Source organism: Schistocerca gregaria, chromosome X (genome assembly GCF_023897955.1).
Source record: "Schistocerca gregaria isolate iqSchGreg1 chromosome X, iqSchGreg1.2, whole genome shotgun sequence".
In the NCBI taxonomy this organism is placed as follows: Eukaryota; Metazoa; Arthropoda; class Insecta; order Orthoptera; family Acrididae; genus Schistocerca; species Schistocerca gregaria.
Window position 1 is genome coordinate 594,482,571 of NC_064931.1, and position 18,281 is coordinate 594,500,851.

The following is an 18,281-nucleotide window of genomic DNA, read 5'->3' on the forward strand; positions in this document are numbered from 1 at the left end:
GGTTGAATACTAAATTACAACAAAGAACACAATGTTAATAAGTATTTAAAAACTCACTTATTCAATGATGGGAGTTTCATGAACTGTTCGCACGCGTGTACGTGTAAATGCCTTTACTTTTGTGCATTCTAAAACAGTGCCATACTCGACTGCGATCGATTTAAATAAGATATAAATCCCACTGTTCCACAACAGCTGTAAACTTTTTCTTTCGTGTGGCAATCTAAGAAATCAACAGCCGTGTAAGGCGTGCATTAGACTAAGGCTCGTATGACACTGTAAGAGAACTTTGTGAAATATCATTTGTAAAATACGTTTTATAGAATCTTTGACAGTATACTGGGGTACTTTTATGATATCTTTTATAAAAGTTGGAGCGTGGTCCTAGTTTTTGCAAAAGATTTTTCAAAGAACTTTGTCAATGTAATACGGACCTAAGCCGACAGACCTTCATTCTGCATTACACAGACTTTTGATTTGGTTTCTAATCATCCTACATGAAGACATTTTTCGTCGTTAAAAAGCATATTTTTTTTTACACCTCAGACAACTGAAATAAATACGACGTTGACCAAATCTCGTGTTCATTTTTCAACGTCGTCCGTTTCCTACGGTAAAACCGTCAATATTTAACAAAAATTCACTACAATAGATTCAAAACTTGATTTTAAACAAAAAAGTAATAGTTCAACTTGCAAATTAATTTCGGTAGGACTCATGTCTGTCTTATAATAGTTATTAGTGGAGCCTTTAATCAAGGATAGATTTTAAGGCTGTCACTGGATAAATCAATAAAGAAATGGCAAGGATGAAACTTTTCTGCACTCTTTATATTATGTGCTAGCTGAATGCTAACTGGCATTTATAAATAAATAATAATTCCATACCAATGAAGTGCTCAACTTGTTTCCAAACATGAGCATGAAAGACGAATGGCAATTGTGAAAATCGTTGAGTAATTTGGATTACTTAGCTTGTGTTAGGCAAAGAACTCTCACCCTTAGGATTCCAGCTATACTCTCGAAACTTTAAATAGTTAAGGTTTCGAGATACAGTGACGACATTCAGAAAATTAATAGTGAGTGTCATAATAATCAGTATTGACGTACAGGTATTGTGTATTTAGTTTCTCAGCAGTTGGACTGATCTTTATGCTAAAATAGCTCATACTGTACATCCTACCTCGTGTTCCGCCCTTCACAGCTCTAAACGAAATGTACATGTGTTTCTGGGCACATGTCGGGCGATAGCTGGATAAGAAGAAGGAAGGAAGAAATATCATGATTTAACATCCCGTCGACGGCAAGGTCATTAGAGGTGGAGCACACACTTAGATTGTGTGAGAATGCGACAGAAATCGGCCGTGACCTTATCAAAGGTGCCATCGCAGGATTCGTCTAAGGGGTTTACGAAAACCACAAAAGACTAGATGGGACTTTGAACCCTGTCCCCCAACCCTGCCTCCCTTCCCGACGCCCCATACTGAATACGAGCCTTGTGCTTTAAGCACTTCACCAGCTCTTTGAAAAAGGTCTTACCGTGGTGCAATGCCGTGTTTGTTCAAGCTGAAGACTGGAATTTTGAACACTTACATCTGCGTATTTTTAACTCAAATGTATTCATTTTATACGTAACAGGGTGAGGTCTACAAAAGTATTAAGGATTTTATAAGCAATACAACTTGCTAGATTGCTGTTAAACGTGATAGAAGCAGCAAATTGTTCTGTTTGTATACTGGGTGTCTCACCTATGGGTCGTCAGGGGAATTCTGTATGGTGTTTCGGCAGATATTTGCAATATCATTTTTTTCAACGTGTAGCTGGAGTCAGCTCAAACAAACCCTGATCATCACATCTTTCATACGACACTCAGAGTCGACGAAAAGCGTCGGTTTGTTTCCTATTACAAGCAAACTGATATTTAAATCGGAGTTTTACATACCCATTCTATAGAGCGATATCAAATTGCACTAGTGCAGTATTCGTTTTATCGATATGTATTAACATGAGCAGTAAAACACGAAGAATAATCAGCTGGCCATCAGCGATTTAGCAGCACTTCTGCATGGCGGCAGCTGTCAGCGTAGACCGAAGTGGTGCTTTCGCTGACAGGCTACTGGTTATTCTTCTTGTTTTACTATCTCTGTTGATGCACACCGATAAAACGAATATCGCACTAATATAAACTGGGACCGCTCTTTCGAATGGGCACGTAAGATTACACTTTAAAAATCATTTTGTTTGTAACGGATAACAAACCCATGCTTTCCATCTACGCTGGGAGCCAGATGAATGACGCAGTGCACAGTATTTTTATGGGCTGACTGCAGCTACACGTTGTAAAAACGAAGTTGCAAATATCTGTCGAAACACCAGAGAAACTGCCCCTGACGATTCTTAGGAGTGACACCCTGCATAACAAAGGCTGTATCTTTTTAATAAAAAAAAAGTATGTGAAATCTTATGGGACTTAACTGCTAAGGTCATCAGTCCCTAAGCTTACACACTACTTAACCTAAATTATCCTAAGGGCAAACACACACACCCATGCCCGAGGGAGGACTCGAACCTCCGCCGGGACCAGTCGCACAATCCATGACTGCAGCGCCTGAGACCGCTCAGCTAATCCTGCGCGGCAATCTTTTTAATCGGTTAATGGGACTTAACTGCTAAGGTCATCAGTCCCTAAGCTTACACACTACTTAACCTAAATTATCCTACGGACAAACACACACACCCATGCCCGAGGGAGGACTCGAACCTCCGCCGGGACCAGTCGCACAATCCATGACTGCAGCGCCTGAGACCGCTCGGCTAATCCTGCGCGGCAATCTTTTTAATCGGTTAATGGGACTTAACTGCTAAGGTCATCAGTCCCTAAGCTTACACACTACTTAACCTAAATTATCCTACGGACAAACACACACACCCATGTCCGAGGGGGGACTCGAACCTCCGACGGGATCAGCCGCATAGTCAATGAGTGCAGCGACCTAGACCGCTCGGCTAAACCCTCGCGGCAATCTTTTTAATCCGTCGCGTACTAAAATATTAGGCCGTTGTAGAAATAGCAGTCTTCACTGACACTTAACGGGAAAATTACAGGTTCCTTGTTATATGTTCATAGGATGTCATTTGCTTGTAGTAGATTTTAGACTGCACCAGAATGTTTCAGCACATTTATGAGATGCTCTGTGCATTTGATTTATTCCGAGCGAGGTGATGACCCGGCAAGACAGCGATTCAGATCCCTACTCGGCCATCGAGAATCAGAATTTTCGCGATTTCTCTAAATCGCTTAAGGCGAATGCGGTGATGGTTCTTTTGAAAGGCACAAACAATTTCATTCCCCAATCCGAGCCGGCCGCGGTGGTCTCGCGGTTCTAGGCGCGCAGTCCGGAACCGTGCGACTGCTACGGTGGCAGGCTCGAATCCTGCCTCGGGCATGGATGTGTGTGATGTCCTTAGGTTAGTTAGGTTTAAGCAGTTCTAAGTTCTAGGGGACTGATGACCACAGCAGTTGAGTCCCACAGTGCTCAGAGCCATTTGAACCCCAATCCGAGGTTGTCTTCCGCATTCGATGACTTCATCGTAGACACGACGTTAATCCCGAAGCTTCATACCTTGTAAATGTGCCTTTTTTTCTCTTTGATTTTCTAGTTAAATTCGAATGTCCTCTACTTATAGCAACTGTACGTCAGATGGTCTCCTTAGAAAGGATCGTCGTATTCCGTATGTTGTACAAGAAATGCAGTAACTCTCGACAGAGTTGCAAAGAACGTGACCGTTCGCTACGAAACTCGTTGTGTGGAGAGCGGTGTCCTTGCGGCCGGTTAGTTGCAGCGGTGCAGCCGGTGTGTGACGCCACGGCGCACGTCTGGGCGGGCCCGTCACCGCCTTATTAAGCCGGCGGCGCGGCGGGACGGGACGTGAGCCGTAGGTTTAGGTTTAGCGACCGTCGCTTCCGCCTCGCAGCCGTTGTCCAGTCAGCGCGCCGCGGGCACACCAGCACTCCAGGCCTTCTCCTACACTTTTTAAGCAGACAGTATCTTACACGTGAATCTTCCCATAATTACACCATTGTGCGCCGGCGCTGCTGAATGCTCTGTCGCGTTTCAGTATAGGAAACAGAGAAACTATTGTTTCCTAATTCACATCATTTTGTCTCTTAACGAAGCATACGAGCTGACGAGCTGGCTTTGATGTAAGATTCTTACTGCGATGCATCTGAAACTAGAAGTTTCGAGCGAGAGTAAAACCATTCTCCAACCACCATTAATCGAGATTCAGCTGTGTTCTGTACGCCTGCCGAACAACGACTAATACCTGCTCCTATCCAGCCTCAGACTTAACTAGTGCCTCGTGTTGCTACTAACGATACGTTAAATAGGATGAGCGACGAACTGGGGAATCATAGAGCCTGAAATCACATTTCATTAAGGGATATTGGGGAGAATTATGTTAGCGTGCCAACACAGGGAAGAGTCAATCACACTTTTATTTTACACGTGTAATCATACACTGTCAGTTATTTGTATTATACGAAGGTGAGTTAAATGAAAACCATAAATTTGTAATAACAAATCGAAATTTCACGCTACTATCCTTAAGTTCGTGAGTGTGCTACAAACAGTGTGCAGAATGGCCTGTAGGTGGCAGCATAGTGCAGATGCACACATACCGTCGCAGTATCAGTATGAAGATGGCCGCCCCATATGCGACTTGCACCAGGGAAGTACAGCGTTCTGTTATTCGGTTTTTGCGTAGCGAAGGTGTGAAATCTATTGAAATTCATCGACGAATGAAGGTTCAGTACAGCGATGCATGTTTGTCACAGCAGCAAGTCTATGGATGGAGTAGGAAGTTCGCAAATGGTGTGACTTCAGTGGAAGACGCTCCCCGTCCAGCTAAGGCACAACGAGTTGTGACTCCACAGAACATTGCAGCAGTTGAAGCCATAGTGAAGGAAAACCGAGGAGTGACACTAAATGACATTGCAGCATGTTTACAGATTAGTTCAAATGGCTCTGAGCACTATGGCACTCAACATCTGATGTCATTAGTCCCCTAGAACTTAGAACTACTTAAACCTAACTAACCTAAGGACATCACACACATCTATGTGCGAGGCAGGATTCGAACCTGCGACCGTAGCAGTTGCGCGGTTCCGGACTGTAGCGCCTAGAACCGCTCTGCCACCGCGGCCGGCTACAGATTAGTCATGGGTCTGCACACCACATTCTGCTACAGTTTCACAAAGTATCTGCAAGATGGGTGCCACGGCAGCTGACTCCTGAAATGAGAGAAAGACGTGTTGATGCTTGTGAAGAACTTCTTCGGTCCCTTGAACGAGGTGCTGGCTTCCTTGCAAGAATCGTTACTGGGGACGAAACCTAAGTTCACTTTCATCAACCGGAAACGAAGAGAGCGAGCATGGAATGGTGCCATTCCTCATCACCAAAACCAAAGAAGTTTGGAACAGAACCATCAGCAGGGAAGGTTATGCTGAGTCAGCAGGGGAGACGCAATGGGAGAAAAGAAGGTCTGTCCTGCTGAAGAGGTACGCCATGAGTGGTTGCACGGACTTACTAAAAGAATTGTTGCTAAAGGAATTTATGCACTTTGTAAGCGCTGGAGGACTTGCATTGAGCGTGGGGGAGATTATGTTGAAAAGTGATACAGCTTTGTACCGCTTCTACACAATAAATAATACTTAAAAAGATATTTAAGGTTTTAATTTGACTCGCCCTCGTATATCAGACTATGACAGCATCCGGAATGCACTATCTGATCAAAAGTTCCCGCACACACATTAGTGGACATTAGTACGAGGTGACCTTTGTGACAGCTTAAACTCTGCTGCTGACAATCTTTTGGGCGCTGGGGCCAAGAGAGAAATCAACGTTCTAACTCTTCCCAAAGTTGTTCCATTCTGTTCAGGTCAGGACTTCGGGCGTGGGAGTCCATGTCAGGAACGTTTTTGCCCACAAATGATTGCTTCACCTGTTGCCTTATGACAGGGAGCATTGTCCCGCTGACAGAAACAATTATTGTCTCTGAACTGTTCCTCTACTGTACGCAGTACACAGTGCCGTAAAATGTGTTACAACTCTTCCGTATTTAGCAGTTTCTTAAGCCCAACAACGGAACCACACCCTAACCACGTAAACCACCCTTGTATCGTAACACCACCTCCTCTGTACTTTACTGTTAGCGCTACACATGACGGTAGGTAACGTTTACAGGCATTTGGCAAACGCAGACCCTTCCATCGGATTGTCACAGGGTATAGCGTGATTCATCATTTCAAATCATTCGTTTCTAGTTATCCACTGACCAGAGGCGCCGCTCTTTGCGCCACCTCGTGCGTCGCTTAGAAGTGACTACACATATGTGTGGCTTATGAGGAGCCTCTCTGCTATTGTCCCACATTCCTTTAACTACCTACCCACAGTCATTGTACTAGTAGGACTGTTGGTACAAGTGATTCGTTCCGCTGCTTTCATGCGGTTTCTTACAACCACGCTCCACAATGCTGGACGTCCCTGTCCGTCAGTATGTGTGGCCTCCCTGGACTTGGCTTACATGTGGTTATTTCTTCGCCTTACTTCAGACTCAAATCACCAACAGTCGAGTTAGGCAGCTTTAGAATGACATCTAACGACTAGTCCACTTTCGAAGTTACTGAGTCCTCCCGACTGACTGATTCTTCTGTTACTCCTTCTCTACTGACAGCACAGTTATGGTTCAAATAGCTCTGAGCACTATGGGACTTAACATCTGTGGTCATTAGTCCCCTAGAACTTAGAACTACTTAAACCTAACTAACCTAAGGACATCACACACATCCATGCCCGAGGCAGGATTCGAATCTGCGACCGTAGCGGTCGCGCGGTCCCTGACTATAGCGCCTAGAACCGCTCAGCCACTCCGGCCGGCACAGCACATTTATCCCCACCTCTTTTTATGCTGGTGGGTCCGCCTCTTATGAAATCTAGCAGCCGATTCCGCATTACATACGGGTATCGTGGTACTTTTTATTGCATTGTGAAATTCAGGCGAAAATTCTGTGCGTAAGCATCTCCATATCTGAAGCCACTAAGATACCTTAGTTTGTGGTTGAATGGCTCGGTAGTATTCGTTGAGAATTGTGGAAGTGAAATAAATTGTCGTCAGTATTTCACCAGTATTTGTTCGAGGAGACGTAACGCCTCGTCGACGACGAAGCCATTAGGGACGAAACACCAGATATGATCGGGGAAGGATGGGGCACAATATCGGTCGTGTCCTTTTAGAAGGAATCATCCCGGCATTTGCCTTTTGCCTTAATCGATTTAGGAAAACCAAGGGAAACCGGAATCTGAATGGTCATGAAGGGATTTAAACCGCCGAGCTCACGCGTGGGAATACAGTGTCTTAACGGCTAAGTCACCTCACCCGCTACGAGTATTCCGTTTCTTAAATAAGGACACTTTCGAGTTCCTCCCCAAATCTTATACAATCTTATACAATTTGTGCTCATTCTCTAATGACAACTGAAACAGCTTATCAAACCAGTCATTCACCCCATTTTATATTTGGAAGTAAATCACCTTACAGCCGATAACGTATTCCGTCCAGACTGCTTCGTCACGTTTGGCTTCACATTTAGGGATAGCGTAAATCGAAATTCCGTTACATATGTTGGAATACCTCTGTCGTGAATTTATAACTTTTTGCTATCCAGTGTTAAGTTACGCCGCGAATTAAAAAAATTACATCATTCTTAAACATATCGCCATCCATAAATTTTTCATTCTGTCATACTAAAATCCACAGACTACTAGCATCGGGATTCACAAGATCAGTAAATGGGTGACGTGGCTAGTTGCCATTCGCAAACAAGCTGGGACTCTCCGTTTACCTGACGGCTGCTAGCCCACAGTCAATCACTGATTTATCCCACTTATCATCGTTAGGAATTACTGAGTAAACTAAATAGCAGCAAACGTATACCTGCTAGTCGGTAAGAAAAGGCAAATGTGTTTTCTTGCCTACTAATGAGATCTATACTACAAAAATTGAGCCGGCCGCTGCGGACAAGCGATTCTAGGCCTTTCAGTCCGGAACCGCGCTGCTGCTACGGTCGCAGGCTCGAACCCTGCTTCGGGCATGGATGTGTGATGTCCTTAGGTTAGTTAGGTTTAAGTTGTTTTAAGTCTACGGGTCTGATGACCTCAGATGTTAAGTCCCATAGTGCTTAGAACCATTTGAACAATTTTTACAAAAATTGACCCGGAAGTGCTTTCATATGGAAATGGTGGCCAATTTTTAACTCGAGGTAGCATCTCACATCATGATAAAAATGTACCGCTCGGTTTGTGTCACGAGTAATTATCTTCCGTAATGCGTAAATGTACATCTGCAGATTTTCCACGTTATTTTGCACGATTGCCTCAATCAGTTCTGATCTTCACTAAACAGTAAGCGATATTGCTGTGATGGTGCTTCTCGACAAATCTGCGACCCTGTTCGTGAAACAGAAAGGCGCAGTTCACAAATGTATCCTACATAAATGAAAGTATTTTCAAGATCAAGTCGTTAGCTCATTTTACTTGTGAAAACATCATCAAGCTACTAAAACACCGTAATCAAGAAATCTGATGCTACTATTAGATTGTATTTGCAATGTTAATTAATACGCCAGATTTATAACACAGGTTGCAGATATTTTTCACTCACTCAACCGATTGTGAAAGGAGGCTGTTTGCTTTAACTGAGACCAGATGTGTTGTCTTGTCTACCAACGGGACCTATACCCAAACTGTAACGTGTAGGAAGTAAAGCAAGTCGTTTCTTTAGAAAAAAATCTTTGCCAATTTTCCAATGTCGTCTAAGGCATAACTTCCGCTATCCTTCACAGCGATTATCTGAACAGGTGGCGCATTATACCACGTCCGCAACTACTTCTCGCTATTGCATAGACCAATAGTAGTCAAAAGAATAATATTACCTAGTACAGAAAGAGACGAACAATGCGTGGAGTACCTTGCGGTTTGTCGGGCCAGGATTCTTACCCTCCAACAGAGGATTCGCCAGCTGACGACGTCTATGAAGGACCTTTCCAATCATCATGTTTAATGCGGAAGTTGAACACATGGGATATGTATGTCTTAAGTACACGGAGCATAACTCGCACTCCCATAGACCCTACTTTGGCCATAAGATCATGTGTATCTGGATTTTAAAACCCGTTTTTGAAGAAAATATAGGTAGCGGTGGTGGACACCCTGACCAAATAACAGCATGTAACCTGTTTGCAGTCCTCTAGCGCCAAATATTTTACTAAAATTTTAGCTTTCATAAAGTTACCATGTCCTATTATAACAGAAAACGATCTATAAATCACTTAAGCCACTATGAACGGAGTCAGTCCGTGATGACGTTATAAACTTTCAGGGGTGATGAAGAAGAGGTTAAAGGTATCAGTTTGACTTGAGAGATCGTCGTCCGGAAACGACCGAGTCGAAAGATATAAGCGAAAATCGTTCCGATAGCTCTGACAGTGGAATACATGTACCGGTACTATTGCTGCTAAGATGGTAGGATAGGCAGGTGACTGTACTTGCAGACATGATTTTCGTGTATGGACAGGCAAATGGAAGGAACAGAGAAGCGGGAAGGATGTAAAGGACAAAATATCCTCGTTGAAGACATCCGGCTCACACCTTGTTTCCAAGCCTGTTCCAACGATTAACTAAAACGGGGTAATTGTTACCACAGTGCAACGACCGAGGAGGAGGGCGAAGCATGCAGACGCCCTACTCAGATGATGCAGTGCTTGCTCGAGTGAATGAGGCGCTGCAATCAGCGCTCGATCGGTATCTCGTGAAATGAGTGTTATACAGAGCAATGTGTGCGAAGTATTACTGAAGATGCAGCTAGACCCCCACCATCTACAGAAATTACGTGCTTGAAATCCTGATTACTTCGGACATCGTCTCGTGTTCAGCTATTGGTTCATGCAGCGCCTTGTAGTCTGTTGCCGCGCAGGATTAGCCGAGCGGTCTCAGGCGCTGCAATCATGGACTGTGCGGCTGATCCCGGCGGAGGTTCGAGTCCTCCCTCGGGGATGGGTGTGTGTGTTTGTCCTTAGGATAATTCAGGTTAAGTAGTGTGTAAGCTTAGGGACTGATGACCTTAGTAGTTAAGTCCCATAAGATTTCACACACATTTGAACATTTTTGTAGGCGATTCTTACTTTCCTGTGTATATACTTTTCACGGATGAAGCCTATTTCAACAGAGAAGGAATGCTAAATAGTCACAATATTCATTTTTGGACCGATGAGAATCCCGAAGCTACAATTGTGGAGTGCTATCGACACAGATTATTAGTCAACATGCCGGCACGCAGTCATTGGTTACGTACTAGGCCAGTTTCTTCTTCCCCCACGTTTGAATGCCTCAGCGTACATGGTGTTTATCAGAGACGTACTACCCACGTTCTTGGAAACATATCCAACTTTTCGTTCGTCTATGGATGTGATTCCAACATGACGGAGCCGCACGTCACCTTGGACCGAGGGTTCGTGAACATCTGGATCAGACATTCCCCGAAAAGTGGATATGTAGAGAAGGTCCCGTTTCGGAGTCAGTGCTTTACCTGATCTCACTCCTTTTGAATCCTTTTGTGAGGACACGTAAAAATTATGTGTCCGAGATGCCTGCCAGGACTGAAGAGGATCTTCTGGCTAGAATTATTATGCCTGCGATACAGTCCAAACGACACTGGGGATGCTATAACGGGTACGACAGAATTTTGTGCGACGGTGCCATGCCTGCATGGACGCTAGAGGACGCCACTTTGAACAAGTGTTGTAAATGTAGCAGCTTGTGCAACTTCTGCAGGTGACTAGAACTTATTATCATCGTACCGTAGACTTAGGATTTTTGTCTCTTTGACATCAAGTTACGTGAGCCGTTACTAGGCCATCAACAGGGGAAATTATCTAAGGGTATTGTAGATAATTCACCTGGAATTCTCTGCTTCATGATCAAAGTTCGGAAGTTTCGGTCCTTAGTTACAGCGCTGCGCGAGGCTAAGGCAGAACTTGAGTACATTTTCGCTGATGCCTACTGATTCATCCCTGAAAGTTTGTATCATCATCATGGAATCACCCTAACGGTAATAAGCATTTCACAAGTCTCCTTTTCCACACTCCACTTTTGTGAGCCAAATGAAGCAATAAGTAGGACACTCGTCAACCGATACCAGTCTCGTATACTCCTACGCTTGCTCTGCTTAACAACGCAGGTCGGTGTACTGGTTCAACCGATCCGCTATAGCTTCCGTTTGTGGCCGGATGTCTGGATGCCGACCAAGAATGGACATCAGCAATGGCGGTTGCGGTCCGAGGCCGTTAGAAGTACACCGTTCATGACGAGGGCGCGCAACTACCCACGCAACATAAACAACTCCGTCCTCAAAGGGCCGACAAGCAGCAGTGCACTCTACGGCTTAAGATGCTGCATCTGTTATCGCCGCTGCCATTAGCGCTGTCCTCCGTGAATAGCAAACTTAGTGCGTCATCACTGATGCTCCACCCCAGAATTCGGTCTCGTCCGATACATAACGCAACCACTAACCCAAAAACGCTCTTCGAGACTACGGATTTACCTTACTGGCATCTTTAGGGACAAGACACAATCGTAATGTGTCCATCCACACATTACGAGCCTGTGTGTCGTCAGAGCGGAAGTGATGGGAGAGGAAAAGGAGGCGGCTCAAATCTGGCCAGAGAATGAAGAAACCCAGGACTGTCACTCCTCTGGACCTTGGATGCCGATCATCGCAACAAACACGAAAACAACCGTGGTTCTCAAAGAAACAAAGAACCGATTGCAGGACTGCGTCTTCGCCCATGCTAGACGGGGTGTTTTTATTTTTCTTAATTTTTTTTAAATGTATGAGGATGGAAAGTGAAAGATTGGTCTTCTTTTATTTATCTTTTCCCTCAGTCTGTTTACCGATTCGACCTTGTGCAAATGTTCGTTGGCCACATGTGTAGTGGGTATTTAGTTTCATGCGTGTAAATAGTTTAGTAAATTACTGTAATGTAACAATTTAAGTACTATCACTTTTACTGAAGGATAAGTAAAGCACGCATATATATACGCCAACGTGTTTTTCTTAGCCTGTGAGACATTAAATGAGAAGGATATACATAAGAAACAGAATTGAATCCATCTAAAATAATGATCTTCTTTTAGACTGTACCAATATAGGTAAGTTTTCATATCATGACACGGTACAATGTATGCCTTAGTAGATTAGTGTAGACTGAAGTTCTATTGAAAAGACGTTTAATCAACTCCATTCAAACTTGATAGCTTGGAGTGGGCTTTGCAGTACTAGCTGTGGAACATTTCCCTGATGAGATTATAAAAACCATATATTCGCATATCTTTCCCTTATTCAAAGAAACTGCTGAAGGTTTCGTCCTGGGGAGATATTATAATGGAATCAAGAATTTCCGCTGAGCTGAGGAAAATTCAAAGTTGTGCAACGAGTGTAACGAAAAAAAGGTGTTTCATTTCTCTGCATAAAATGCATATACTCGTTCTACGTCTTCCTGGCGTTTTATTCGAGACAGGGAACCTTTGGTTTCACTGCAGTTAATAAGGATAAATTAGCGCTTGCTTCAATTACATTATATATATATATATATATATATATATATATATATATATATATATATATATATATATATAGTTACCTGTTTTGAAAACACAGAAGGCTTCATAATCTCAGAAGTAGATGTCGCAGAGAACCCCCGATATTTGTAATTCAGCTGTATTATAGTACCAGAAGAAACCATTGAATGTGCCCTCAATGAGTCTTTAAAGTCCACGAAATAAGAAGTTTAAGAAAATGATATTTACTAAAAAAACTGATGAAATGAAGAACATTGAAAGGCATTTGTGAAAACTATTATATCCTCGACAAAGTAAAGTGCGTGTTACACGCGGACACAGGAGTGAGTGACGTTTTCAATTTTCAGAAGGCGTTGGTTCGTCCCTGGCTGTACCTAGAAGCTGAACAGCCCGTAGACCAAAAAGAATCTATAGTCTCTTGGCGATCAATCAGTCTGTCCGTAATCACGCAGCCTGCGAATATAGCCAGGAAAATCACCTGAATCCCACACAGCAAAACGCGCAGAAGCAGGTCCGAAATATCTGCATGGAAAATATGGAAAGGTCCCAATTGCCTAGATGTACCCATGACGACGTCAGGCGCCTCTTGGTTCTCAGTTAGTTACAATGAACTTATCACGTTGGCGAAAATCATCTCTGCGTTTGAAGGGTCATAGCCGAGGACATACCTCTATCACATTTTCCTATTGTCAGTACCCTCACGCGTGGGACTAGTCAGTCGATAGTCAACTTCAGGGGTCTTCGGCGCAGCCCCTTTGTCGTGGCACAGAAATACTCTGGAAAACTTGTGAATTCAATGCCATATGTTCCCATTCATCTCAAATGACTTTTCCAACATGCACATCCGATAGTTATTTCTGTCTACCAGACATAAGACACAAAAATACGGCGGGATACTTAAGAAAATTATGCGACAATAATTCGGGCAGTTAGCGATAGGATTTCATCATTAATGTGGCTTGAATTTACCTAATGTTATCTATTACGTGTAACTTTAGATGGGTATTTTAAGAAGCTGTATTTGGAGATGGAATGTCAGGGTACGACTGGAAGCAACAATCGGACTCAGTGGAATCTAACGTAGTAGGTATGAGCTGGGTAGGAAATCTGGGTTCGAGTTCCGGTGCGGCACAAATTGTCATTGTCATTATTCACTTGTTCGTATTCGCAACTACGAATACACATGTATTTCGTAGGTAATGAATGCACTAGGGTGAAGAGTCAACAAGGGAAACATCGTGATATTAGACGTTATTAGCATAATATCCGACATGTATGAAGAGTGTTGCTGGTCAGTGACGCGGGCAGTACTCATCAGCTACGTCCAAGTAAAGATACACTCGTATAGAATGTTATTCAGACATTTGCTTCTAGACTAGATCCCAGTGTAACGGTAGTGGCTGTGTTGCCAGATACACAGCTGTGTTGCTGAAACCTGTTTGTGACTTAACGTATGTAAAAATTTTTACCTATCGGAAAGTGTTTACGTGAACGAACTGTTTGGATCTACTGTTTTAGAATTAGCAGCTGTCTGTGCGCGTGTTCATCGCGGTGTAGCTTTGAATTTCTAGTTAATTGTGGCTTCAGTCCGGAAATATAGCGGCGTCCTGAGGGAAACAAAAGCAGCCAGGAGAGTAAGAGCACAATGAGAGGGCCACAGCAAGACTAGTTCGTTTCCGTAAGATGGCTTCTGGTTACCTACCACCAGCTTTCACGGCGTAACAACATCACTGCAGTATTTTCAGAATCGCGTTAACAGGTTTGGTTCACACCGGTAGAATAAAGCATGTGCCTCGTCTTGGTAATAGCAGGCGATGTAGATGGTACGAGTACGAGCCGTCTTCGTGAGCATGGAGCGAACGTGGCATTTCCAGCGGTGACGCCAGCTTCGCAGCCTCTGACGTGGCTAATGATGCGTTTTGAAACAGTGAAGGAGACGCTTCTCACTGCTGGTGAAGGACAGCCCTCTGGGAGATGAGTTGCCACTGGACATGCTGCTTCTGGCGACAGTTTAACTGTTATTTCACTTAGCTAGTACCTCCGCAAAGTAACTGTAATACGTGTAACGTTCATGTGTAAATGACTCTAATAAACACCTACAGACCGTAGAGCTACGGCTGTGCTGTTGCTGATGGTGAGGATACAAATGTGAAGAGGATCATACTGATACAAGCACGTAAGCCACATTAACGTCGTGAAAAGGTGAAGTATTTAGGACGACGATTACTTGTACAGCAGCGTGTAAAAGAAATAAAATGAGAGCTGAACCTTACTCTCACGGGACAATTGAATATCTTGTTGTACTTCTAAAACAACTGCATTACAGATCTTCACAAGAACAATGGAAAGTTCTGTTTAACAAATAATGATTGTGTAACTATAAAAAGTATTATTTTTACATTTAATTTGCATTACTACGACCAATGTTTGATTTTTTACGGTTTTTTCTTTTTAAGCTGGTATCGGTCATTCAAACTGAGCATCGCCATGCCATGAAATTCCGCTGAAGGTCTCCGCGACAGAATTAATAGCGAATGTGTTACAACCGCAGGAAATCTAAAATATTTATTCCAAGTGTCTCAGTGTACACTATAAACGCTAGAAATCAACAATAAAGGCTAGCATATTCAGCATTTTACGTTCAATAGCCAGTATTACTATCAAAATCACATCGGATTTGTTTCACCTGCAAATCTCCATAGACGTACAGTTGAAGTAACATTGAGAAATTATCGTTGCACGTTCAGATATCATTCACTAATTGTGGAGTTTGGATGCTGCAGAACAAGTCTGTAGAATAAAAATCTCGGTAACCGTCTTCGTACTTCGAAAATATGGCACATTAACTGGGCTATAAATTACAAAAATGCTGTCTTTTCCATACAGATTGTTTCGTACTGATAAGTCCCCTCAACATATAACTTCTTTTGATAACTCATGTATACAGTACGTTGAACGTCCAGAGCAGGCATTCAAGAACTGAAACAAACCTTCATAACATAAATGAAATCAGATTTTCTGGAGTATACGCAGGCCTACTTGGATAAGATATTAACAGCCGTAGTATTAACTTCTGTACTGAAATCTAATTTTTTGTCTTCTTCTAAACAAAAAGTGTCTTTCGTTTGCATACTGTTTCATGGCTGACTTCTGAGAACTGGATCATTTCCTTTGAAAGGAGCAGGATTCAAGCTCCCGTCCGGCTTGATTGAATTTTGATGTTATTTCTGTACATCACTTGGGGCTAATGCTGGGATAGCTCTCAAAACAATGCTACAACGATTTTTTTCCCCATGATTGTCCAATATGAGCTTGTTCTCTGTTTCCCGTGGCTTCGAGATTGAGTGGAATTCACGTTTTCTTAATCCTTGTCCTTAATACACTCAAATATTTAGTCAGATTATCACATTATGACTGTTACTGGACTTTTTGTGATTTCGACTGCAGTTTTTACTGATTGCCTTAATAGATTTATGGTATCTGGGGCTACTTTTTGAAGCCACGATGGGCTATGTTTTGTTCTTCCGCTGGCATCATCCTTACCTCGAGTACTTACTAACCGAGTCGGTTTCTTTACACGTCTTCGGTTCTTCTTCGCTGCTTTCGCTTCAACGTTCTGTAGACTTCTACTCCCACGCAAGAGAGTAACGCGTTAGTCACCGCAGGTGGTGAGCGTGGGGAGACCTTCTGACCTTCTGGTTCGTGCGCTCCATCTTGCGTATCCAGCACAATCATTTCTTCTGAAACTAGAGTAACTGAAAGACACAACGATCTTAGTATTGCTAACGTCGATGGAAAGGCGTACCCTTTCAGATATTTTAAACTGTAAACATCCTTGTTCGTTTGTTCTGCATCCATACGGAAATATTGCCTCTCATGACGATGTACATATAAATAAATGACCTTGGCACGCCATTTCTGCTGTTATTATCTTCAGTTGCGTATAAGCTTGTGTGTCGCTTTTTAGTACCTGAACATACTAACTTTTTGTCACTTGAAAGTAATGGATGAATTTGAGCATAATTTCACATCTTATGATCGTTTCAGGCTGAGTCGCTCACGAGACTCTGATTTGATGTTTCTGTTGCTTCCTCATATGTGCTTGTAAAACAGTGTTTATGTGAGGCTTCGGTGTAAGATTGTTCCGCCATTATTTATTTTCTCTATCTTCTGCCTCTCGAACTCCACGCAAATTATATATATTACATCAATAATTACGCTTAGAGCGCTGTGCTTACCTCCTAACAATCAAGTCCCGGCAATAGTGGAGATACATTAGCTCTGCAGAACCGAGCCTTTTATTTATAAAACCCAGGGAGGTGGCGCATTGGTTGGCACACTGCACTCGCATTCGGGAGAACGACGGTTCAATCCCGTGTCCGGCCATTTCTAATTTAGGCTTTCCTTGATTTCCCTAAATCGCTTCAGGCAAATTCAGGGATGGTTCCTTGGACAGGGCACGGCCGATTTTCTTCCCCATCCTTCCCTCCTCCGATGGGACCAATGACTTCACCGTTTGGTCCCCTTCCACAAGTCAACCAACCAATCTATTTATAAATATGCTGTCACTTCCCCGCGTATAATCCTACTGCTTGAATGCGTAACAAAATTGCGATAGTAATCATCTGTAACCGCTGAAGACGCGTTCTAGCAAATGGGTCACACTATAATGCTTCAGAATTTCGCTGGCCCTGATTAGCGTACAAGTTTTGCATGAATGATGACTCGATCCAGGATTTTCATTATGCTTCCGCTCAACCATGCCATTGACTGTTACAGTTATTCAGAAATCGCTCTCAAGAAATTTTCGAACCGCCGTGTACGTACAATAGCATTCCTTTAAAACTTTCACTGCGTTCAGTACAGCATTTACTGCTTACGGTTGTATTAAGCTTCCGACTACATAACGCATAAATTTTAATTTCTACTGAATAAATTTGAGAAGAAATACCGTATCTGGTCTTTCACATAGACTCTTATTACTCTTTTTTTAGTGGTAATACGGGAAGATCTCCCACAGATCTTCCTTCACATAAGAACACCATCGACAACCAATGTTTAAGTCAGAAAATACTACGGCAAAATAAAACATCCTGATGCACTGAGTACTGCGACCACTGCCGTTATTCAGCGTCATGATGCGTATTTGTGCCAGCAATAGAAACAGCACCGGTACGTCTAATGTTTTAATTTGATGCTCCGTAATTTCCGAAGATGCGACATGTATCGCTTCCGCATTGAGCCTATCAGTTTTCTGTGGTTACTGAAGGTAAAAATTCTATGTAATACTTCAATGATGAAATCCTAATAACCAGCAAGACCTCCAGAAATTAGATTTTTAAGGCATTAATAAAACTTTCCAAAACATATTGAATGAAAGTATGCTACTTATTCTATAATACTGCGACAACAGTTATAGTTAACTGACAAAAGAGAGTATGACTTTTCACTCATCCTGGATCAGAAGTTCAGTGGAAGGAACTTTGTTGTTTAAAATGTAATTTTATCGGTCAGTATAATACAGTAATCACGTAGTTTCCATAATATTTCTGGTGGGCAATAATTGGATTAAAAACACAGAACAGCG

At 42.8% G+C, this 18,281-nt stretch overlaps 1 protein-coding gene across 1 annotated transcript in view; it reads left to right on the forward strand.

Annotated features, from left to right (window-relative positions):
* Window positions 1-18,281, forward strand: part of LOC126298477 (uncharacterized) — a 130,415-nt gene that overhangs the window by 54,347 nt on the left and 57,787 nt on the right. The gene's annotated exons all lie outside the window — the stretch shown is intronic.